Here is a 24231-nt window from a genome sequence, read left to right on the forward strand (position 1 = left end):
GTAACTACAATAAAGTTCTTAACTCTACTGTTAGATTCAGGTTGTCTAGATGGACAACTATCACAAATATTATCCATGTTCAGCAATAAGCTTTCCTTGTTTTGCAAATCTGTGCCATTCTGTCAATATACCAAATTCTTAGAAATGGCCTTGTTTGATCAGAGGACATTGCATTTAAAATTTTGTTTATAAGGTCAAATGACCTTCCAAAAATTTGTACCAGTATACCTTCCAATAAACACAGATGCTAGTGTTCTAGTAGTGGGACCTTCCTGTTTGGTGCTCCACTTTCAGAAAGCTAATGCATGTTCAATCATTCAACAACAACCGCCTTTGTTGTTTTTTTTTTTTATTCCTTTATTTCTCATGTGTTCCCCATCCTGAACCCTCCTCCCTCCTCCCTCCCCATACCATCCCTCTGGGTTGTCCCGGTGCACCAGCCCCAAGCATCCAGCATCGTGCATTGAACCTGGACTGGCATCTCGTTTCATACATGACATTTCACATGTTTCAATGCCATTCTCCCAAATCTTCCCACCCTCTCCCTCTCCCACAGAGTCCATAAGCCTGCTCTATACATCAGTGTCTCTTTTGCTATCTCGTATACAGGGTTATTGTTTCCATCTTTCTATATTCCATATATATGCATTAGTATACTGTATTGGTGTTTTTCCTTCTGGCTTACTTCACTCTGTATAATAGGCTCCAGTTTCATCCACCTCATTAGAACTGATTCAAATGTATTCTTTTTAATGGCTGAGTAATACTCCATTGTGTATATGTACCATAGCTTTCTTATCCATTCATCTGCTGATGGACATCTAGGTTGCTTCCATGTCCTGGCTATTACAAACAGTGCTGCGATGAACATTGGGGTACACGTGTCTCTTTCCCTTCTGGTTTCCTCAGTGTGTATGCCCAGCAGTGGGATTGCTGGATCATAAGGCAGTTCTATTTCCAGTTTTTTAAGGAATCTCCACACTGTTCTCCATAGTCCGCCTTTGTTTTGACTGACCTTGAAGTTTAAGCCTCACAGGTGTGGCAAAAGGCCAAATTTTAAGTGGTCAGTGGATGACGTTTCTGTAACCTAGTCTTTTTTTTTTTTTTTTTTGAGCTTACGTCACGGCAATTTAACAGAAAACAATAATAATTTGAGGAGTCCTGTTCACAGATGACAATCACAGCAACCCCCTTCTGGTGAGCGCTGTCAGAGGGGATGGGTGTGACATCCTCAATCTGCCCAATCTTCATTCCTGAGCAAGCAGGCTTCTGAGGGCTGATTGAGACCCCTCGCCAGGAGTCTTGGTCCTATTTCTGCCTGTGGCCTGGAGTTTGCTGTGGACGGCAATGTCGCCCAGCTCCGTGACCTCTGGGCTACATCCCAGGCAGCCAACATAGCAGCATATGGAGATGATTCATCTCAGTCGGTCTTCACCTTCATCCCACCAGTTACACAGGAGATGGCTTCCTTGCCAGAAGGATCAGTAACGTGCACAAAAGTGTCATTGCAGGGTGCACAGATGTGGCAACACCACATACTTGTTCTCTCCAGCCACCTGAGGGCCAAACCTGAAGGAGAAAATGGCCTGTTCTTCCTTCTTTCATTCCCCTTGTGAAGTATCACTTCTTCCCATCTTTTCCAGACTCTGCCACCAGAAAGCTGTAACCTATTCTTTAAACATTATCTTTCAGGCTTGGATGTCTTTTATTTTACTGTTTTGAAAATAAAAACAGGCAAAGGTGTTCATCAAACTTTCACAAATGACTTTATCTCAATGCTTGAGTCCGGCCACAAATCATTATTTATAGATCATGCCATTGGTTTGAGGGCAACATATCATGCATGAAAAACACCATCATTCTCTTTTACAACTATCTGTTTCAGCACAAAATCGCCAAAAGACAATAGCTTGGTTGTCAGTAACACTATGTATTGATTTTTTAGTTATTTAACTCACACTGGGTACAGTTTTAGCAGGATAATATACGTTCCAAGCCTCTTGTTTCATTACATATTCAAGGGTTTGGATCCCCCAACTATCTTGGACACTTCAAATTTCAACTCTGGAACCCCAAATCTAGGGCTTTCTGATTTACATCACACAGGTGTGGCAGCAGCCTCGGGGATCTTCAGAAACCTAAGTCTCTGCTATGTTCTTTAAAAATTGCAAAATTTCTACATTCACCATGTGTTTAGTTGTAAAACACTCTACGGTGACTTATATAAAGGACATTCCCTAATAGCATTTGCTGTTGTCATCAAACAAATGCTCTGTTTGAGTCAGAGAGAGGTGGTCAGTTTAGGGAGGAGAGGACATCAGTATAAAGAGGCGGCCATGCTTCTAGGCTGAAGCCTCCTAGTCTGAGAGCCAGTTTCAGCATCAAGAAGAAATGGCTGGCTTCTCCATCCCTCCAGAAAAGACTTAGCCAGTGAGAAATCAGCCTTCTGTGAGATCGTGGTGTGCTGCTCTCCGAGGGGCTCAGGTAGGGTGGCACCACCTGGGTTTGCCTGAACTGTCCCAATTTTAGCACTGAATGTCCTGTATCCTGGAAAACCCGAGTCCCTGGAAAACTCATAGGATTGCTCACTTTAGCAGTGCTTACAGGCTCAATACACCTACTACTTTGTCATTTTATAGAAATGACAAAACGGTTATTAAAAATTGTGGTACATTTTAATATTTACTTATAACTTTTTTCAAAAGTTTTATTGGAGTATAGTTGATTTACAATGTGGTGTTAGTTTCTGCTTTGGGTAGTACACCTATTTTAAATACCTCAAATGTACAATCCATTATGCTTGTGCTAATCAGAAGAAAATTTCAGATTTTTAAACAAAATTAAGGTACATGTAGCAGTCCAGTAATGACACAAGTCAAAAATTGTAAGGTGAACATCTTCCTTCATTCCTGCTGCTCTATCTCTGTGGCCACAAATGTAGCCTCATATATGGCAGATCTGTGAATACAAGGTCTGGGCCATGATAGGCCGGTGGGTGAGGCCGGGAGTGAGTCAGTGGTTGTCTCACCATTAAAGTCACAAAATGCAAGTAACTTGGGAGGGTGGCTTACCAAGGGCGAAGGAAGCAGGCAACAGGGAAACATTGAAGAGAATTTTAAAATATTAAAACTGACTAAAAGCTGATCTGCTTTCTGTTATCACTACTTTTGACAATTCTAAAAAATGTTAATGATAAAATACTCTTCTCCAGGGGGAGAGAAGCATTGGGAGTTTGGGATTACCAGATTCAAACTATTATATTAATATCTAGGATGGATTAAACAACAAGTTCTTACAGTATAGCACAGGGAACTATATTTAGTATCCTGTGATAAACTAATGGAAAAGAATCTGATTTATATATATATAGTGGTGGTGATGGTGGTTTATTCACCAAGTCATGTCTGACTTGCAACCCCATGGATTGTAGCCCGTCAGGCTCCTCTGTCCATGGGATTTCCCAGTCAAGAATACTGGAGTGGGTTGCCATTTCTTCTCCAGGGATCTTGCTGACCCAAGAAGACTGTATGTATATGTGCTGGAAAATCCCATGAACGGAGGAGGCTGGTAGGCTGCAGTCCATGGGGTCGCTAAGAGTCGGACACGACTGAGCGACTCACTTTCACTTTTCACTTTCCTGCATTGAAGAGGGAAATGGCAACCCACTCCAGTGTTCTTGCCTGGAGAGTCCCAGGGACGGCGGAACCTGATGGGCTGCCGTCTATGGGGTCGCACAAAGTCGGATACGACTGAAGCGACTTAGCAGCAGCATGTGTGTATATATATATATATATATATATATATATATATATATATATATATATGCTTCAGAGAGACATATACATATGACTCAGATATTTATGTGAGTGACTTTACTGTATAGCAGAAATGAACACAACACTATAAATCAACTATACTTCAATAAATTTTTTTTAAAAATACTCTTCCCTCCCCCTCTAAAAAATGTTATTGGTCTACATTCTAAACAATAGTAGTTATTGTTGAATTTTAAGAACATACATGTAAGCTCCAAATTAGCACATTTGTCTATCACATACTTTGGTAAGCAGCATACTTTACGTGGAGACTAATTTGAAAAACTCTCAGTTATATAGCTGACCCCAACACTCACCTATGCACTTTAGTTTTGAGGTTCAGCTCAAACCATTCATGATTCTTCAAGTTCTCTTTGATGTTGTACGTGCCCACAGAGCTTGTGATGCAATTTTAGGTGCATTTAGATGCGTTTAGATGGTAAATTTGACATAAGCAAAGATGACACAAGTTATAAAGATGAAGAAGCAGAGCCTGAAGTACTTCAATTTCATCACTCTTCATGATCTCTTGGGAGTATTTCCCTTGTTGTTATTCAGTGGCTCAGTCATGTCTGACTCTTTGAGACCCCATGGACTGCGGTACTCCAGGCTTCCCTGTCCCTCACTATCTCCTGGAGTTTGCTCAAACTCGTGTCCATTGAGTCTGTGATGCCATCCAACCATCTCATCCTTCTGTCGTCCCCTTCTCCTCCTGCCCTCAATCTTTCCCAGCATCAGGGTCTTTTCCAAAGAGCTGGCTCTTCTCATCAGGTGACTAAAGTATTGGAGATTTGGCTTCAGCATCAGTCCTTCCAATGAATGTTCAGGGTTGATTTCCTTTAGGATTGATTGGTTTGACTTGGAGTTTTTACTTGTGTTTAAAATTGAAAATTGAAATAGTGTGTCCATTGTGAAATATATTTTTTATTGGTGAGTGCAAATTTTACTTCATGTGTGAAATTTCTTTAAGATTTATATTGATTATTATTTTTAAATAGTTGTTACAAAGCTAAAGAACAAATCAAGAAAATTATTATTACTGATTATTATAGAAAACAATCTTGTAAAGGTTATTTAGAGGATATGGGATGTTAAATACATTAGTGTGTATCTGTTAATATTAACTTTTTCTTCTATTTTGTTTATGTCTTTTATGGGTCAAGTGGCTTGCTCAAGATCACACAGTTAGAAACTAAAAGAACAGAAATTTAAACTCTGTTCTTCTGACTCTGACGTCAGTACTCTCCACAACCTTGCAGACATCTTTCACCATCTGTTCTTGCTCGTTTTTCAAGTATAAATCAAGGACTAAAAATTGTGGGTCTAGAAGTTCAGCGGCAAAGGAATCTATTGTTTAAAAGGCAAAACATCTTTTTATGCAGAATTTTATTTTGCACACAAAAGTAGCCATGGTTCTCCCAAATGTTTTCTTTTCCTTTTTTTCTAAATATAAATGAATGTCTGTGAGACCTTCCAGACAGCGTCTCTGTAAACTGTGGGCCCCTCTGGAATGCTCTTCAGTGAGTGCGTAGAGAGTTTGCTGGGAGCTAGACCAGAAGCAAGAACATTCAGGGGTTAGTGCCCCATCCCTGTCAGTTCATGGGCAAAGTGAGACCCACAAAGGGTCCCAGGAGTTAACGGTTGTGGTTGGGGAGAGACCTATAGCATACACTTGAAGATGCTGCATTGTGTCACTCACCTGCATGGCCAATTCCACCTTGGTCCAGTAGATAAACAGACCTTAGGCACAGAGTGTTCCATTATGCTGTAATGACATCAGGTGGAGATGTTTTACATGTCCAATGAAGGCACAGGTTGTTCCAACGCTTTCCATTTTCTTTCCAGGCTACCCTTCAGTGATGAGTCATATCATTAATACTCTCTGCTTCTAAGGACAGACATTTATGGGTGTTTTTACCCCCTGTGGGGAGACAGCATAAAATGCAATGTCAATACAAACACTTTATATTTGCTATGGAAGCATGGTAAACTAAGGTGCATCTTTATTTAGACATCCCGGTCTAGCTGGGTGTGTGCCCTCAATGAACATTTTCTGCTCTTACCTTTGAAAAGTTTGTATAACTTAGCCTGAACAATTTGACTTGTTTGTTTACTAATGTGTAAAGGAATGCACTCAAAATGTCAGATGTGTGAAGATTGAAATATTTTAATAATGTATTAATAATTCAATGGCTAACACAACTCCACTATCTTCCCTGGATGGTTTTTCTACTCAGTCCCTGTGCTATGTGACACACAGGAATGGCTGTAGAAGGTGCATATAAACTTGGCATATGCTCCGTCTTTGGCATCATTTAGTATATCTAAACCCAGTGGTATATCTGAGGCAGACAGTGTTTTCACCATGGGGTTTTAAAATATATTAAAAGACGTCTTCCAGCAGCATACCAGAATGCAGCCCTGCTGGGTTCTCCCTGGATCTCACAGCGACTCTGGAATGTCTGGGCAGCCCGCTCTGCTCTGGCACTGTCCCCAGACAGGCAGCCCTCTTCTCACTTCCTCCCATGACAAAATTCACCTTCTCTTTATTTCATATGATCCTTCAATTCAATAGACATGCTGGCTGTTATTTATTCTCACTGTGAATTGATTTTTTTTTTTTTTGAACTTCCCTTTAGGAGTATATTTTAAAGCCAGAATCAGTCAGGATTTCACCTTTAGAGAGTTAAGAAACTGACTTTCCTAACTTTAGACTAGTGCATGCAAACAGAATCAAAACGTGATTGCTACCAGTGAAAATTAAATGATATTAACTTACAAAATGTGAAACAGGCAAAATATTCACTAAGATCAGTGCCAATGAGTTGATCTCCTTGTTACTCAGTAATATGAGTGAGGAAAAAGCTAGTCCCCATTTCCACCTTAAAGAAACAACAAAATAGAGCAAAATATATTCAGACAAAAGCCATTCAGGTTTCGGCAAAACTGGTCTTTCTAGATCAATAATATAGAAGGAACACAGGGTCTTAATAACATTATACCTTCACTTACTAATAATTACATGAAAATAGGAATTATTCAATATGGTATTCAAGCCTCTGGTTTTTTAATTGGGGGGAAATAAGTTCTTTTCATACTTACTTCATACCTTATGGCAAAAAATGTATAGGTAGATCAAGGAGTTAAGTATATAAGCATCAAGCCACAAATAGAAAAAGAGTTGCATATTTAAAGAGCAATGTTAGAAATTCAAAGGAAAGTAGCAACATATTTAACAACATTAAAATGTTTGAAATCTATATGAGACTATAAACAAAATTAAAAGACCAACTAGAAGCTAGAAAAAGATTGCAGTAAATATGATGAATAATAAACGTCTTTACCAAATAAAGATCTCATGTAGAAATAAGAAAACCATCAAGGATCAAACAGATCAACAGGCAAAAAATATAAATAGTTCAAAAAAAAGAAAAATTAATTAATTAGCTAATTAATAGGTTAAAATATATTTAGCCTCAACTGTATGCAAATTAATATAACAAAAGCCATTTTGCTTAACTCAAATAGTGTACATTATTAAAAATTAATTATAAAAGCAATTCTAGTCAAGGTGCAGTAAGATGAATTCTTGTTGACTATGGTGAATTAACATTTAATTTTCTGAAACTAGTTTAAATGTGTATACCAATTATCTGAAAGGTAGTGATATTCTTTAACATAAAAGTAGCTTTAGGCCGATTATATCCTTGTGATGTTGTTTAAAGTGTGGTTGGATCCACTGGTTGATTGGATTCAGGTTCAAGATTTTTTTCTTTTTCAGGCAAGAGCACTGCCGACGTGCAGCTGTGCACTGCATTCTGCATCTCAAGAGACACAGTACAACTGGTTGTCCCATTCTTAATAATGCCAAGTAGCATGGCATAAACCGCACAGCCTTTATATGTGGGATGTAACTCTATTTCTTTTTGATACATGAAAAATAATCAAAATCATATAAAAATTATCTTAGGAATTACAAATATAAGTTCTATTTGTAAAATATGGAGGGGAGTGTTTTTTCTCATGTGCACTGTAAAAAATTGTGTTTTTTTTAATTTTATTGAAGTATAATTGATTTATAATATTGTATGAATTTCCACTGTACAGCAAAGTGATTCAGTTATACATATACATTCTTTTTCATTATAGCATAGCTCCCTGTGCTACAGTAGGACCTTGTTATTCATCCATTCTATATGTGATGGTTTGCATCCGCTAATCCCAAACTCCCAACCCTTCCCTCCTCCTCCCCCTCCCCCTGTGGCAACCACAAGTCTGTTCTCTAAGTCTGAGTCTGTTTCCGTTTCGGAGATAGATTCACTTGTGTTGTATTTTAGATTTCACATATAAGTGATATCATAAGTTATTTGCCTTTCTCTTTGTGACTTACTTTGCTCAGTATGATCATCTCTAGGTGTATCCATGTTGCTGCAAATACATTATTTCACTCAGAAAAAATAAATTTTGATGTTAAGCATGTAGTTGATCATATAGACCTTTTAAATAATTCAACTTATGAAGTGGTTAATTCAAATTTGGTACAATTAAAATGCCATCCAGAGAAGTCTTCTTTCAATGTTCTAGAACACACGGAAGAATCATCACCAAGATGGGTGAAGCCAGGACGCTTCTAAAAACAGAACTATAATGCATTGGATTCTGATTTGATTATCAGTCTAGGAATTTTCCAACACCAAATTCTACCACCCAGACTAAGGAAGGACTCTGTGCATTTATTCCATTTATCCTCATTTACTCTCTATATTGGGAGTTCCAGCTCCTAGGTAACCCTCTCCAATCTTTTTACTACATGAAATAAGCTGTTTGCCTCTGCTTAGAAGAGGGAACTGGTAGGGTTTTAATAGATTTCTCTTTTGGGAAAGGCACACTATCCTACATCACATTATAAGCTCCATGGTCCTAGGCATAATTTTAAAAGTGTTCTTAAACATGTACATTCACCATCAAAGAGAGTACAGTTATGAGACAATACCTTAAGGATTACCGGGCTACCAAAATTCCACATACCATATTGAATTAGAGCCTTTGTGAGGGTCAACAAAACTCACCCTGCGGCTGGCTAGGATACAAAGGATGGAATTTAGGGAGAATCAAATCATTTTATGGCACAAGATGGCTAAAATCTAGTTAGTAATGTTAGGTTGTCTGATACAAACCTATTTTGCAAATTTGAGGTTGTCATTTCAGTCTTTAGTTTGCTCCCCAACACCCTCCATGCCCCTCTCCTCCCCTTCCAACATCATACGTTGACAGAGCAGAAAGTCTCATGAGCATCGTCACTGACAATCCATGGGAAGAGTCTTAACCTTTTGTAAGGGTATAGTGAAAACATCCTGAAAATATCCTTTCAGTTAATATTTTTCCTTTCCATTATGGTTTATTACTTACAGTTAAATTTAAACAAAATATTTTTGACCTGAATAAAATTAACCTGAGTATAGGACTATTTATTTGAAAATAAAAAAACTTCTCTATTTGGAGTCATTAGGGTCTCATGGCTTTTTAAATAGACTTCAGTTCAGTTCAGTCGCTCAGTTGTGTCCAACTCTTTGTGACCCCATGAATAGCAGCATGCCAGGCCTCCCTGTTCATCACCAACTCCCGGAGTTCACTCAGACTCACATCCATCGAGTTGGTGATGCCATCCAGCCATCTCATCTTCTGTCGTCCCCTTCTCCTCCTGCCCCCAATCCCTCCCAGCATCAGAGTCTTTTCCAATGAGTCAACTCTTCGCATGAGGTGGCCAAAGTACTGGAGTTTCAGCTTTAGCATCAGTCCTTCCAATGAAGGACCGATCTCCTTTAGAATGGACTGGTTGGATCTCCTTGCAGTCCAAGGGACTCTCAGGAGTCTTCTCCAACACCACAGTTTAAAAGCATCAATTCTTCAGTGCTCAGCTTTCTTCACGGTCCAACTCTCACATCCATACATGACCACTGGAAAAACCATAGCCTTGACTAGACGGACCTTTGTTGGCAAAGTAATGTCTCTGCTTTTTAATACACTATCTGTTGCTGCTGCTAAGTCGCTTTAGTCGTGTCTGACTTTGTGCGACCCCATAGACGGCAGCCCACCAGGCTCCGCCATCCCTGGGATTCTCCAAGCAAGAATACTGGAGTGGGTTGCCATTTCCTTCTCCAATGCATGAAAGTGAAAAGTGAAAGTGAAGTCTTTTAGTCGTGTCCAACTCTTAGCAACCCCATGGACTGCAGCCTACCAGGCTCCTCCATCCATGGGATTTTCCAGGCAAGAGTAGTGGAGTGGGGTGCCATTGCCTTCTCTGAATATGCTATCTAGGTTGGTCATAACTTTCCTTCCAAGGAGTAAGCGTCTTTTAATTTCATGGCTGCAATCATCATCTGCAGTGATTTTGGAGCCCCCTAAAATAAAGTCTGACACTGTTTCCACTGTTTCCCCATCTATTTCCCATGAAGTGATGGGACCAGATGCCATGATCTTCGTTTTCTAAATGTTGAGGTTTAAGCCAACTTTTTCACTCTCCTCTTTCACTCTCATCAAGAGGCTTTTTAGTTCCTCTTCACTTTCTGCCATAAGGGTGGTGTCATCTGCATATCTGAGGTTACTGATATTTCTCCCGGCAATCTTGATTCCAGCTTGTGCTTCTTCCAGTCCAGCGTTTCTCATGATGTACTCTGCATATAAGTTAAATAAGCAGGGTGACAATATACAGCCTTGACATACTCCTTTCCCTATTTGGAACCAGTCTGTTGTTCCATATCCAGTTCTAACTGTTGCTTCCTGACCTACATACAGATTTCTCAAGAGGTAGGTGAAGTGGTCGGCTATTCCCATCTCTTTCAGAATTTTCCACAGTTTATTGTGATCCACACAGTCAAAGGCTTTGGCATAGTCAATAAAGCAGAAATAGATGTTTTTCTGGAACTCTCTTGCTTTTTCGATGATCCAGTGGATGTTGGCAATTTGATCTCTGGTTCCTCTGCCTTTTCTAAAACCAGCTTGAACATCAGGAAGTTCACGGTTCACGTATTGCTGAAGCCTGGCTTGGAGAATTTTGAGCATTACTTTACTAGCGTGTGAGATGAGTACAATTGTGAGGTAGTTTGAACATTCTTTGGCATTGCCTTTCTTTGAAATTGGAATGAAAACTGACATTTTCCAGTCCTGTGGCCACTGCTGAGTTTTCCAAATTTGCTGGCACGTTGAGTGCAGCACTTTCACAGCATCATCTTTCAGGATTTGTAATAGCTCAATTGAATTCTATCACCTCCACTAGCTTTGTTCGTAGTGATGCTTTCTAGGCCCACTTGACTTCACATTCCAGGATGTCTGGCTCCAGGTCAGTGATCACACCATCGTGATTATCTGGGTCGTGAAGATCTTTTTTGTACAGTTTTTCTGTGTATTCTTGCAACTTCTTAATATCTTCTGCTTCTGTTAGGTCCATACCATTTCTGTCCTTTATTGAGCCCATCTTTACAGGAAATGTTCCCTTGGTATCTCTAATTTTGTTGAAGAGATCTCTAGTCTTTCCCATTCTGTTGTTTTCCTTTATTTCTTTGCATTGATCGCTGAGGAAGGCTTTCTTATCTCTCCTTGCTAGTCTTTGGAACTCTGCATTCAAATGGGAATATCTTTCCTTTTCTCCTTTGCTTTTTACTTCTCTTCTTTTCAGAGCTATTTGTAAGGCCTCCCCAGACAGCCATTTTGCTTTTTTGCATTTCTTTTCCATGGGGATGGTCTTGATCCCTGTCTCCTGTACAATGTCATGAACCTTAGCTTGTTTCAATAAATTACAATTTTTTCTGAAGCTTGAATTGTCATGTTAGAAATGGTGATTCAATGTGAGATCAGAAACCTTATTTGAATTGTTTATAAAACTTGATAAGCTCACTCAAAAACTCACCTGGAAAATCAAATGTACAAGAGTGTTCAGGAAATTTTTTTAAGAGCAATGAGGAAATATTTGACTTTCAACAGAGCAGAAGATACTGTAAGGAGATCAAAACTGAAATCTCTGGGGTAGCTTATTTTGTTTGTTTGTTTGTTTGTTTGTCCTGCTGTGTAGGGTCTTAGTCGTGGCACTCAGAATCTTTGTTGCATCAGGCAGGATCTTTTGTTGTGGGGCAAAAACTCAAGTGTTGGTGAGTGGGCTCAGGAGTTACGGCATGCGGGCTTAGCTGCTCTGTGGCGTATGGGATCTTAGTTTCCCAAGCAGGGGTTGAACCCATGTTCCCTGCGTTGCAAGGCAGATTCTTAACCAGTAGACCACCAGAGAAGTCCCTTTGGGTATGTTGGAGCAAATTTATAGAGACAGTAAGTAGAATGGTGGTTGCCAGGGTCTAGAGGAGTAGGCAATGGAAGTGATTATTTAAGGATACAGAGTTTTAGTTTTAATGAAAAAAAAAGTTTTGGGGCTGGATGGCTGCATAATGAGGTGAATGTAAATAATAGCACTAAACTGTACACTTAAAATGGTTAATATGGTAAATTCACATGATCTATATTTTACATAATTAAAATTTTCTTAAAATATTAAGAATAACAACAAAACACATGTGGTAACAGCACAGAACAGTCACAGTTATGGAAATATTAGGCTATGTAAACAGTACCCTTCATACTGCTCATCCTAAGCACCTTATAGCCCAGTTTTCCACAGACATCTGGAGCATCATTGAATATACTGGGCCAGAAAGGCTAGGTGGCAGAATCCTTTCCTTGCAGCCTGGTTAGCTTGAGAAGTGTTCCGTCTCTCCAGGCCTCTCTCAAAGCTGGCAAGCTTTTGCTTATCCAAAAACGTCCTATAAAGTACAGTATCTCAGCGTGTACATGGCCATCCGAAACTCCCTAAGTATTCCTCATTGCTATTTTGTAATGGATAACCAACAAGGTCAGACTTGTATAGCACATGGAACTCTGTCCAGTGTTATGTGGCAGCCTGGATGGGAAGGGACTTTGGGGGAGAAAGGATACGTGTATACGTATGGCTGAGTCCCTTCGCTGTTCACCTGAGGCTCTCACAACATTGTTTAATTAGCTACATGTGAGTGTTCAGTTGCTCAGTCATGTCCCATTCTTTGCGACCCCATGGACTGTAGCCTGCAGGCTCCTCTGTCCATGGAATTTTCCAGGCCAGAATACTGGAGTGGGTTTCCATTTCTTCCTCCACGGAATCTTCACAACCCAGGGATTGAACCCATGACTCCTGCATCTCCTGCACTGCAGGTGGATTCTTTACCAGTGAGCCGCCTGGGAAGCCCCAGTTGGCTTTACCACAATACAAAGTAAAGTGTGCTTTTCCTGTTGTTGTCTGTTGGTTCGTTTTTAGAAGTATGGTATCTCTTGTCAAGATTGTAGAAGGGTACAAGATGAAGAGACTAGTCTTTCATTCTGGAGCAAGTATCCATCATGACTCAGACTCCTGGACTCCCTGAAACTTTACTCACGTGGTAGTTTCCTGATTTTTTTTGGTATTTATCTGCCACCTTTGCTATGCCCGTGTCTTCCAAGGCAACCAGCAGACCTATTCCTTCCCACTCACCAGGCTCTCTTAGCATGATGACATCTATGTAGAGGACCAGGACTGTATCCTGTGGACTGGTGAGATGATCAAGGTTTCTAAATACAACTCTTTGCGACCCCATGGATTATAGAGTCCACGGAATTCTCCAGGCCAGAAAACTGGAGTGGGTGGCCTTTCTCTTCTCCAGGGGATCTTCCCAACCCAGGGATCAAACCCAGATCTCCTGCATTGCAGGCAGATTCTTTACCAGCTGAGCCACAAGGGAAGCCCTCTAAATAAAAAAATGAATCACAAAACCATGGAGCTGCTACAAGTCTAAGGCAAGATATTGAAAGTATTCTGTAGACCCTGCCATGTAAAAGCAAGCTGCTTCTGGTATCACTGTTTCTTGAGATGGAGAAAGCAGCACTTGCCAAATTGATTATATATATCAGGGGCCATGAAAGAGACAGCAGCTATAAAAGCAGATGCAGTTGAAGTCACTGTCATTACACTCTCCAAATTCTTCCAAACTGTGCATCAACCACACTGTCAGGTAAATTGCAAGCTGGGATAGAAATCATCACTTCTGCATCTTTCAAATTTTAGACAGTGGCACTAATTGCTACAGTTTTCCCAGGGATACATATTACTCTTTGGCTTGGTAAAAAAAAAGGAGGGGACAGTCTGGGTTTTCCAACTGTAATAGTTCTCACTCCATGGTTCAGGGATCCAGTGTGAAGATTATGCTGATTTCTCAGTGTATCAATTTCAACTGTACACTCAGGAATTTAGGAAATAATTACCAAATAGGTTCAAAACATCTTACCTCAGAGGTTGCTAAATTCCAAAGTATAAGTAAAATAGATGTTTACCAGCTTCTTTCAGGTTCTTCTGTGCATCAGTGAAGGTAATTCTAAGGGATAATTCCTAAAAGTGGGGATGCTGGGTCAAAGGGAAAATACCAATTTCCATCCCATAAACAATGTATTGAATTAACAATCAGCTTGGGGATCTTGTTTTAATCTTCATTTCCTTAATCTTTAGTGAGGCAAAGAGCTCTATCTAGCTCTCCCTTCCCTAACCCAAACACTTAGAAATATCTTTAAAGTCCATGTCCCAGTCAGCCTACTGTGAGATGAGGTCAAATCAAAGCATCATTTATTCCTTTGCCCACTAGGAGTCCCCACCCTCACTGGTGGATAACGATGGCAGATAAGCTCTTGGTATTTCCCTTTCCTCAGTACTCTGTTACTTAGCCAATGGCCACTAGTCTCTTTGGGGATGGCTTGAAATAAGATTCTCAGTTCATTCTCTTAGCGCCATCACTGGGTTCTTATTCAGGGGTCCCCAGCTTCCCCTCCTTCTTGGATCTGTGAATAGATTCAGATCTTGGGATCAACAATGACTCTCTAGAATGGTGGCATAAGACAAGGCTCCATTTACTAAATCCAGACTAGGATTAGTTGTTGTTGTTGTTGTTGTATACATTGAGGAGGACCTGAATGGGTTGCCCATTTTATGGTTGATCAGATGGAAATACTTAAGTAACTAAGTCAGATGTGCCATACCACGGAGTACCAGTTTTAAAAAACAAGGTATATATAAATGGAACAATACGTAGAGTTCCCTAAATATATTGGAGTAAAAAAAACAGTTGATTAAAATGTTCAGAATATTACCATTTCTATAAAACACAGAGACAAAAAAACTATATATATTTTTATATACACATAACTATATGTAAATGCATAGATAAAGTTCTGGGAGGACCCACACCAAACTCAATGGTAGTTGTATCTGCAGAGAGATGTGGGCTTGGAGGGAGCTGGAAATGATAAAGGGAGGTTCTGATTTTTTTTTTTTTACGCTTGAATTTTTTTCCAAAAACATTTTCAGATATAATTCATAAGCATTAAGAAATAATGATACATTTTAACCCAAAACCTGAGAAAAGGTAATGGTAACAGTGTACCTCTCATCTTGCCCTTTGCCCTCAGCAGGCTGTTTTCCACTACACTCCAAATATTTAGGGCAATGGCTCTATCTCATTCCTGGATCCTGCTGACAATGCAATTGTCACTAATTATACACCGTAATTTAACATCATACCTTTTTTCTCCTTGTGATTTGGCTTCTTTCATGGTAGAAGGTCCTCCTACTTCCATATCCCACACAGTATCTATACCATGTCCAGTATGAGCTCAGCAAACATCAAGTAAAAAAAGGCCTCATGAAGTTCTTAAAGCAGATGCTCCTTCCCCCCTCCACGGCTCCTATGCCAAATCTTTCAAAATCCAATTAATTCTTCAAAATCTGTTCAAATGTCATGTCTTCTGGGAATCATCCTCACTCACATTTCTTCAATTACAATTTATTGTGCTTTTCTTTTCATGTAACACATTTAAACACACATTCTCATACCTAGGACTTCCCTGGTGGCTCAGACGATAAAGCATCTGCCTACAATGTGGGAGAACTGGGTTCGATCCCTGGGTTGGGACGATCCCCTGGAGAAGGAAATGGCACCCCACTCCAGTACTCTTGCCTGGAAAATCCCATGAACAGAGGAGCCTGGTAGGCTACAGTCCATGGGGTCGCAAAGAGTTGGACATGACTGAGCGACTGAACTTTGACTTTTCACTTTCTCATACCTATAATATACCAAGTGCTCTGTGCTCTGTCGTGTCCAGCTCTTTGCAACCCTTTGGACTGTAGCCCGCCAGGCTCCTGTGTCCATGGGACTTTTCAGGTAAGAATACTGGAGTGGGTTGCCATTTCCCCCACTAGAGGATCTTCCCGATTCAGGATCAAATCTGTGTCTCTTGTATCGCAGGCAGATTCTTAACCGCTGAGCCACTGGGGAAGCCCTGATTATTTTATTGCAATCATTATATTTGAATTTGTCACATGTCAGCATTCCTTTCTAGACCATGTTTCTGGAGCACAGGAAGCCAGGTGTTACCCCTTATTAAAATACAGTTCTTTATCCCTGCCAAAGCCTTGTATCAGCAGGTTCTCAGTAAGTGTGTTGAATTGAACTGAAACTAAAAGGATAGGAGAGATTGTTATATAGAAATGTTTCTGCACATGGATCTGCTTTTACATAATCCCACATGGAGTGATCAATGGTAATTCAGCCACTGACACAACCTCCCACACAATATGTACTTTTCCTCTCTCAAAAAGAAACCTCTCTCCCAGACCGGGCTGCCATCCTATTATTTAAGCCCAGCCACACTCTCTTTCTCTGGTAGACTCTTCACATAGCGATGCCCATAATTCTGCAGGCTAATTTTCTAACAGTGAGTTTGCTGTGTCAGAGAGATTTTCCATTCTCACCAGCACTGTGCATTTATCTGCCTTTGCCAATCGGTTTCATGAAATACGGCATCTTTTTGTTTTAGGTTGCATTTCTTTATTTTCAGTGCTCCGTCTTGTCTCCATCCTGTACCTTCCTCATCCACATACTTGTAGCTGTCCCTTGAGACAACGCCTTCCTACATTATTGTTTTCTTACATTAACTCAATGAAATAAATATATAATTGTCTTCAACTATCCAGGGACATGATTGTCCACTTAGGGAGAGATCAGAGTCAGATCAAGAAAAGCCTGCCTCCTCCAACTTCATGGGCCATTTGCCCAAAAGGGCAAGGACACCTGAGGCAATTACCTAAGTAGTTCAGTTCATCACCCTTACCTGGTTAATTCCAATTCAACTTTCAGAACTCACTTCAAAAGTCAGTTCCTCAGGTAAACCTTTGCTAACCCCTAGATGAGTTCAGGCTGCCCTGTTCTTAAGATCTGTAATCTACGTGAGGACAGGGGACTGGTCTTTTTGGGCTCATCATCTCTTATCACAGTGCTTAGCACCTGGTGAGAACTCAATAACAATATTTTGTGAAATAAAGAAAACTACCCATCAGTAATTTAAAAATGAAATCCTCACACAGTGGTTCTCAGCCCTGGCTGCACATTAGAATCATCTGTGAAGTTGTGTTTTTAAACAACACTAATGTCCCTCCCTACCAAGTTGTTCTTTAGCCACTAAGTCGTGTCTGACCCTTTTGTGATCCCATCGACTGTAGCCCGCCTGGCTCCTCTGTCCATGGGATTCTCCAGGCAAGTATACTGGAATGGGTTGCCATTTCCCTCTCCAGGGGATCTTCTCGACCCAGGGATTGAACCCACGTCTCCTGCACTGTAGGCAGATTCTTTACCACTAAGCCATTTGGGAATGACCCCCGTAGACTTAAAAAAAAATGACCATAGACTTATAAAAAAAAACTCTATTTTTTCAGAATAGTTTTAGGTTTTCAGGGAAATTAAGAAGAAGGTACAGAGATTTTCCATAAACCATTTCACTTATATATAAGCATATATAAATGTAAATATATATAAAATCATAATATATTTTGCCATTATTATTTTCAACAAACTATTAAACAACTAAGAATAAGAAAATTATAATAATATTATTTAATGATAAGTAATAAAGTTTTTAAAATAAGAAAAATGATAGTTTTTGTTTTACCATTATTTAATCCTTCTTTGATGTTCTTCCTTTTTTAATGTCAATCATGTTTTCTGTCCTATATTATTTTCATTCTCTCTAAAGAACTTTTTAAACATTTTTTGAAGGAAAATCCACTGGCAGCAAAGTCCCTCAGTTGTGTTGGTCCAAGAAAGCCTTTATCTATCCTTCGCTTTTGAAGAATAATTTCACACAGTTCAGAATTCTAGGTTGGTGGGAGTTTTCACTAAACACTTTAAACATTTAGCTCCACTCTCGTCTTGCTTTCCTGGGTTTTGAAGAGATAGTAGGTGTAATTCTTATCTTTCATCCTCTATAGATAAGATCGCTCCCCTAGTTCCTTTAGGGATTTTTTCTTTATCTTTGATTTTCGTAATGAGAAAATCATGTGCCCAGGTGTAGGGTGTTTTGTTTACTATTTACTTCTTTATATACCTATTTTGCTGCTTCGACTCAGTCGTGGCACTCATGATCTTCCGTTGTGGTGCGCTGGCTTCTCTCTAGATGTGGTGCGTGGGCTTAGCTGCCCTGCGGCATGTGGGATCTCAGCTCCCCAACCAGGGATGAAACGTGCAATCCTTCCCTGGAAGGTGGATTCTTAACCACTGGACCACCACGGAAGGCCCTGTAAGGTGGTTTTTTTTTGGCATTTATCCTCTGTGGTTTGATGTCTGACTTTAATTGGGGGAAATTCCCGGTCATGGTTTCAGGTATTTCTTCTGTTCTTTTCTCCCTTTCCTCTCCTTCTGGTATTTCCATTAAGTGTGTTACACCTTTCAGAGTTTCCCCACAGCCTGAATATTCTGTTCTGTTTCTTAGTCTCTGTTTTCTTTGCTTTTCATCTCAGAGGATTCTATTGAGAGATCCTCAAACTCAGAGATTCTTTCCTCAGCTGTGTCCAGTCTACTAATGAGCCCATCAGAGACATTCTTCATTCCTGTAAAAGTGTTTTCTATCTCTAGCATTTCTTTTTGGTTCTTTCTTAGGATTTCCATCTCTCTGTTTACATTGTCCCTCTGTTTTTGCATGCTCATTACTTTATCCATTAGAGCCCCTAACATATTAATCATAGTTATTTTAAATTCCTGAACTGATAATGTCAATATTCCTGCCATGTCTGGCTCTGATGTTTGGTCAGTCTCTTCAAATTTTTGCCTTTTGGGGTGGTTTGTAAGCTTTTTCTTGATAGCTGGAGATGATGTACCAGGTAGAAGGAAGTGCTGGGCCTTTAGTGATATGAGGGGAAGTTGTGGGCATATGAGAAGATTTCTATAGTCCTGTGATTATGTCTCAGTCTCTTAGTGAGCCTCTGCCGCTGGACTGGGAACTTCTCAAGTGTTTCTCGTTTTGCTCCCCACCCTCTTAGGTGAACAGGCTGCCTAGACTGGGCTGGAGTTGGGTTCTCCCATAACTGAGCAGGCTCAGCTATGCCCTGCTTACGTAGTTTCTCCTGAGGACAGGTGTTAAGAAGCACAGAGTGCTCTGGTATATTTCAGAATGGTTCCTTTTCCTGTCCCGCTCCAGGAAGCTGGAGGGGATTTTTCTGTGCTGTTTACTGTGGGAACCTGATCAAGCTCCTGCAGGCACATCCCAGAATACTGTGGCAGTTGCACTATGGCTGGGTCCCCATTCACCAGTTACAGTGCAGGTTTTCCTGGCCAGCACTGGCTCCTGTAGCTGTCTCGGCTGGTGAACGAGTCTCTGCTCCGTTAAGCTATTATTCTCTGTAATCTTGGGAGCAGCGGTTTACTGTGTCCTGCCTCTCTTAGGCATCCTAAAAGAATTCTTGGTTGTTCAATCTGCTCAGCTTTTCACATGTTGTCAGGACAGAGTAATGCTTATATGCAGAACTAGCAACTGGAAGTCCTGTGAGAATCTCAGGGCGATCATTAACAGGTAGCCAGGGCTAGGAAAACTGATGACCAGTGCCAACAACCTCTCCAACAGGGAAGATCATTGGCCACCAGGTGGCACCCAAACAACACCAATGGCTCCAAGAACATTGGGCTAGATTCTCCCGGATTAATAAATTCATCTCTTCGGTGCAAGGTTTAGACACACACATTAGCGCTTTAAATGCCAATCCATCAAAGATCATGACGGTTATATGAATAGTGATTTAAACATAAAAAATAATAAAAAATAGCTCTCACTCTGACATTTGCCTCAGCCCAGGATACCTAGAGTTTTTCTGTTTGCCATTTTCTGATAAAGTTTACTGAGCTAAGCTGAGGATGGGTCTTAGGCTTGAAACTGCTTTGTCATGTGGAAAAACTGGAAGGGAGTCTTGGAGGCAGGGTGTTCCCTTGTGGCTACTGCCTTGCCCGGATGAGGCAACATGAGGTTTTTTATTCTTCTCCAACAGACAGCAGAATGAGCTCTGTGGACTGCATTGTTTTGTCTTAACACAGTGGACGGTGGGAAATTCTTGGTGAGAAGCGTGTGGAATGGATAGGCCTGGGAGGCAATAGCCATCTTTCCTTTTGCCTACCACAAAATCAAGTCCATCCTTCAGTCTTAACTGCTTAGTCTCAGAGTTCAAGGCAAGCACTCCTCAGTGTGTCACCTTCAAGACATAGCTATATCCCCAGTACTAGCCATCATGTTGCTGGCAACAGTATTATGCCAGAATGCCCAACCTTGTGCCTGTTTATTTACTATCTCGTTTTCAGTGCCTTCCGTGGGCCAGGCCTATGTGAAAGATTTGAGTACGCCCACACATTAACTCCCTAGACTGTGAATGCCAACCTGCAAAATAGCTATTACTAGCCCATTTTACAGATGAGAAAGCTTAAGCTCAGAGATGCTAAGTAATTTGACTGTAGGCACATGTATCTTTTGATTCTGAGGCCAGGGATATAACCAAGTCAGAGAGACCTGGGATCAAATCCCAGCCATGCCACTGACTGGCTGTATAAACTTGGCACACCTGTCATCTTCCTGGGGTTTCATTTCTTCATCTGTAGGATGGATCATTATAGAAATCAGACAACGTACAGGAAAGTAGCTAGTAAGGTACCCAAACATGGTAGGCACTTCATAAATTAATCTGTTCATTTTCCCTTCCTCCCTTATTCTTTCCAGCTGGAATAAGGTGGGCGATCAGATGTGAGCTCAAAAAGGGAGTGAGGTCCACCACTCCAGCACCTTTGAAGTACTCTGAGCACTCAGTGCTACATGGTGACACTCCTTTCCTGATTGGACAATAAAGCCCTTTATCACATGTGCCTTCTATTAGATAAAAAGGAAAGTATCAGAATTTCCACATGGTGAATGTGCTGAGCTACTGAAACACTTTTACCAAGGCAGGAAACTTCTTCCCAGGAAATCCATGGTTTTTCAAATGTCCGGCATGGTTTGAATGCCCAGAGGCAGGAGATGGACTAGGCCAGCATGAGGTCAGGGTCTTCCATGGTGTTCTGCTTGCAAATCCCTAAAAGAATTGTACACTTTTAAAAAGTTGATCTCAGAAACTTTTGTTATTTCTTGATATCACAGAAGTTGACATTTTAACAAAAAACTTTCACATTCTTTTAAATACACACAATGGAAAATAAATACTACGCAATTTGATTCCCATTGTTGTCCATTTAAAACATGAATGAACTCATCTTTAACAGTCAAAAATTCCACATAATTTTTTTCTTGAACTCAGAATTTTGCATAAAAATAGCTTTATATCTCAAAGTTTTAAAAACTATTATCTTATCATCCTTATCTGCAACTAAGACATGGGAAAATTGATTTAAACTTTTTAGTTTCAAATGACCATGGAGCTCTAAATGTTAAAAAAAAAATTCTAGATTGAGTTATCATTGCCATTAATATTAGTATGTGCTCTGCTGTGCTGTGCTTAGTTGCTCAGTCGTGTCTGACTCTTTGCAACCCCATGGACTGTGGCCTGCCAGGCTCCTCTGTCCATGGGGATTCTCTAGGCAAGAATATTGGAGAGGGTTTCCTAAGCCCTCCTCCAGGGATCTTCCCAACCCAGGGATCCAACCCAGGATTCTCGCACTGCAGGCAGATTCTTTACCATCTGAGCCACCAGGGAACCCAAGAATACTGGAGTGGGTAGCCTATCCCTTCTCCAAGGGAAATTCCCAACCCAGGAATCAAACTGGGGTCTCTCACATTGCAGGCAGATTCTTTACCAGCTGAGCTACCTGGGAAGCCCCTAATATTAATAAGAGCCTGGCAGGCTACAGTCCATGGGGTTGCAAAGAGTCAGACATGACTGAGCAAATAAGCACAGCACAGCACATGCTAATATTAATGACAATGATAACTCAATCCAGAACTCAATCTCAAACTGTGGGAAAGAATTCCTTAGAAGAAACAGAGCAGCCCTCATAGTCAACAAAAGTTCAAAATGCAGTACTTGGGTGCAATCTCAAAAAATGACAGAATGATCTCCATTCATTTCCAAGGCAAACCAACATCACAGTAATCTAAGTCTATGCCCCAACTGGTTGGGGTATGTGCCAACCAGTAATGCCAAAGAAGCTGAAGTTGAATAGCTCTTTGAAGATCTACAAGACCTTCTAGAACTAATACCCAAAAAAAGATGTCCTTTGCATCATAGGGGACTGGAATGCAAAAGTAGGAAGTCAAGACATAACTGGAGTAACAGACAAATTTGGCCTTGGAGTACAGATTGAAGCAGGACAAAGGCTAACAGAGTTTTGTCAAGAGAATGCACTGGTCATAGCAAACACTCACTTCCAGCAACACAAGAGAAGACTCTACACATGGACATCACCAGATGGTCAATACTGAAATCAGACTGACTATATCTTTGCAGCCAAAGATGGAGAAGCTCTATACAGTCAGCAAAAATAAGACCAGGAGCTGACTGTGGCTCAGATCAAGAACTCCTTATTGACAAATTCAGACTTAAATTGAGGAAAGTACGGTAAACCACTAGACCATTCAGGTATGCTCTAAATCAAATCCCTTACAATTATGCAGTGGAAGTGACAAACAGATTCAAGGGATTAGATCTGATAGACAGAGTGCCTGAAGAACTATGGATGGAGGTTCATGACACTGTACAGGAGGCAGTGATCAAGACCATCACCAAGAAAAAGAAATGCAAAAAGGCAAATGGTTGTCTGAGGAGGCCTTACAAATAGCTGATAAAAGAAGAGAAGTGAGAGGAAAGGAAGAAAGGAAAGATATACCCATTTAAATGTAGAGTTCCAAAGAATAGCGACGAGAGATAAGAAAGCGTTCCTCAGTGATCAATACAAAGAAATAGAGGGAAAAAATAGAATAGGAAAGACTAGAGATCTCTTTAAGAAAATTAGAGATACCAAGGGAACATTTTATGCAAAGATGGGAACAATAAAGGACAGAAACGGTATGGAACTAACAGAAGCAGAAGATATTAAGAAGTGGCAAAAATACACAGAAAAGCTATACAAAAAAACATCTTCATGACCCAGACAACCACAACAGTGTGATCACTCACTTAGAGCCAGACATCCTGGAATGCGAAGTCAAGTGGGCCTTAGGAAGCATCACTATGCACAAAGCTAGTAGAGGTGATAGAATTCCAGTTAAGCTATTTCAAATTCTAAAAGATGATGCTGTGAAAGTGCTGCACTCAATATGCCAGCAAATTTGGAAAACTCAGCAGTGGCCACAGGATTGGAAAAGGTCAGTTTTTATTCCAATCCTAAAGAAGGGCAATGCCAATGAATGCTCAAACTACCACACAATTGCACTCATCTCACACAGTAGCAAAGTAATGCTCAAAATTCTCCAAGCCAGGCTTCAACAGTATGTGAACCGTGAACTTTCAGATGTTCAAGCTGGTTTTAGAAAAGGCAGAGGAACCAGAGATCAAATTGCCAACATCTGTTGGATCACAGAAAAAGCAAGAGAATTACAGAAAAACATCTATTTCTGCTTTACTGACTAAACCAAAACTTTTGATTGTGTAGATCACAACAAACTGTGGAAAATTCTGAAAGAGATGGGAATACCAGACCACCTTACCTACCTTCTGCAAAAACTGTATGCAGGTCAAGAAACAACAGTTAGAACTGGACATGGAACAACAGACTGGTTCCAAATAGGGAAAGGATTACATCAAGGCTACATATTGTCACCCTGCTTATTTAACTTAGATGGAGAGTACACCATGCGAAATGCCAGGCTGAATGAACCACAAGCTGGAATCAAGATTGCTAGGAGAAATATCAATAATCTCAGATATGCAGATTACACCACCCTTATGGCAGAAAGTGAAGAAGAACTACAGAGCCTCTTGGTGAAAGTGAAAGAGGAGAGTGAAAAAGTTGGCTTAAAACTCAGCATTCAGAAAACTAAGATCATGGCATCTGGTCCCATCACTTCATATCAAATAGATGGG

The 24231-nt window shown here is 40.4% G+C and overlaps 1 long non-coding RNA gene and 1 pseudogene across 2 annotated transcripts in view; both read right to left on the bottom strand.

Moving 5' to 3' along the window:
* Positions 1-626: 626 nt before the first annotated feature.
* LOC147365267 (small ribosomal subunit protein uS11 pseudogene) lies at positions 627-1634 on the bottom strand (annotated as a pseudogene). Its single transcript, XR_015133793.1, has one exon. The product of XR_015133793.1 is annotated as a small ribosomal subunit protein uS11 pseudogene (transcript).
* Positions 1635-5184: 3550 nt separating this feature from the next.
* Positions 5185-24231, bottom strand: part of LOC147365268 (uncharacterized) — an 89557-nt gene continuing 70510 nt past the window's right edge. Inside the window, exons 2-4 of the long non-coding RNA XR_015135336.1 lie at positions 21157-21288; positions 6595-6697; positions 5185-5736 (exon numbers count right to left, since the gene is read on the bottom strand). This is a non-coding gene — a long non-coding RNA (uncharacterized LOC147365268). The remainder of the gene's footprint in view (positions 5737-6594; positions 6698-21156; positions 21289-24231) is intronic.

The sequence above is a fragment of the Bos grunniens genome, chromosome 10 (genome assembly GCF_055505025.1).
Source record: "Bos grunniens cultivar Pamir isolate PY7600 chromosome 10, Bosgru_T2T1.0, whole genome shotgun sequence".
NCBI classification, from domain to species: domain Eukaryota; kingdom Metazoa; phylum Chordata; class Mammalia; order Artiodactyla; family Bovidae; genus Bos; species Bos grunniens.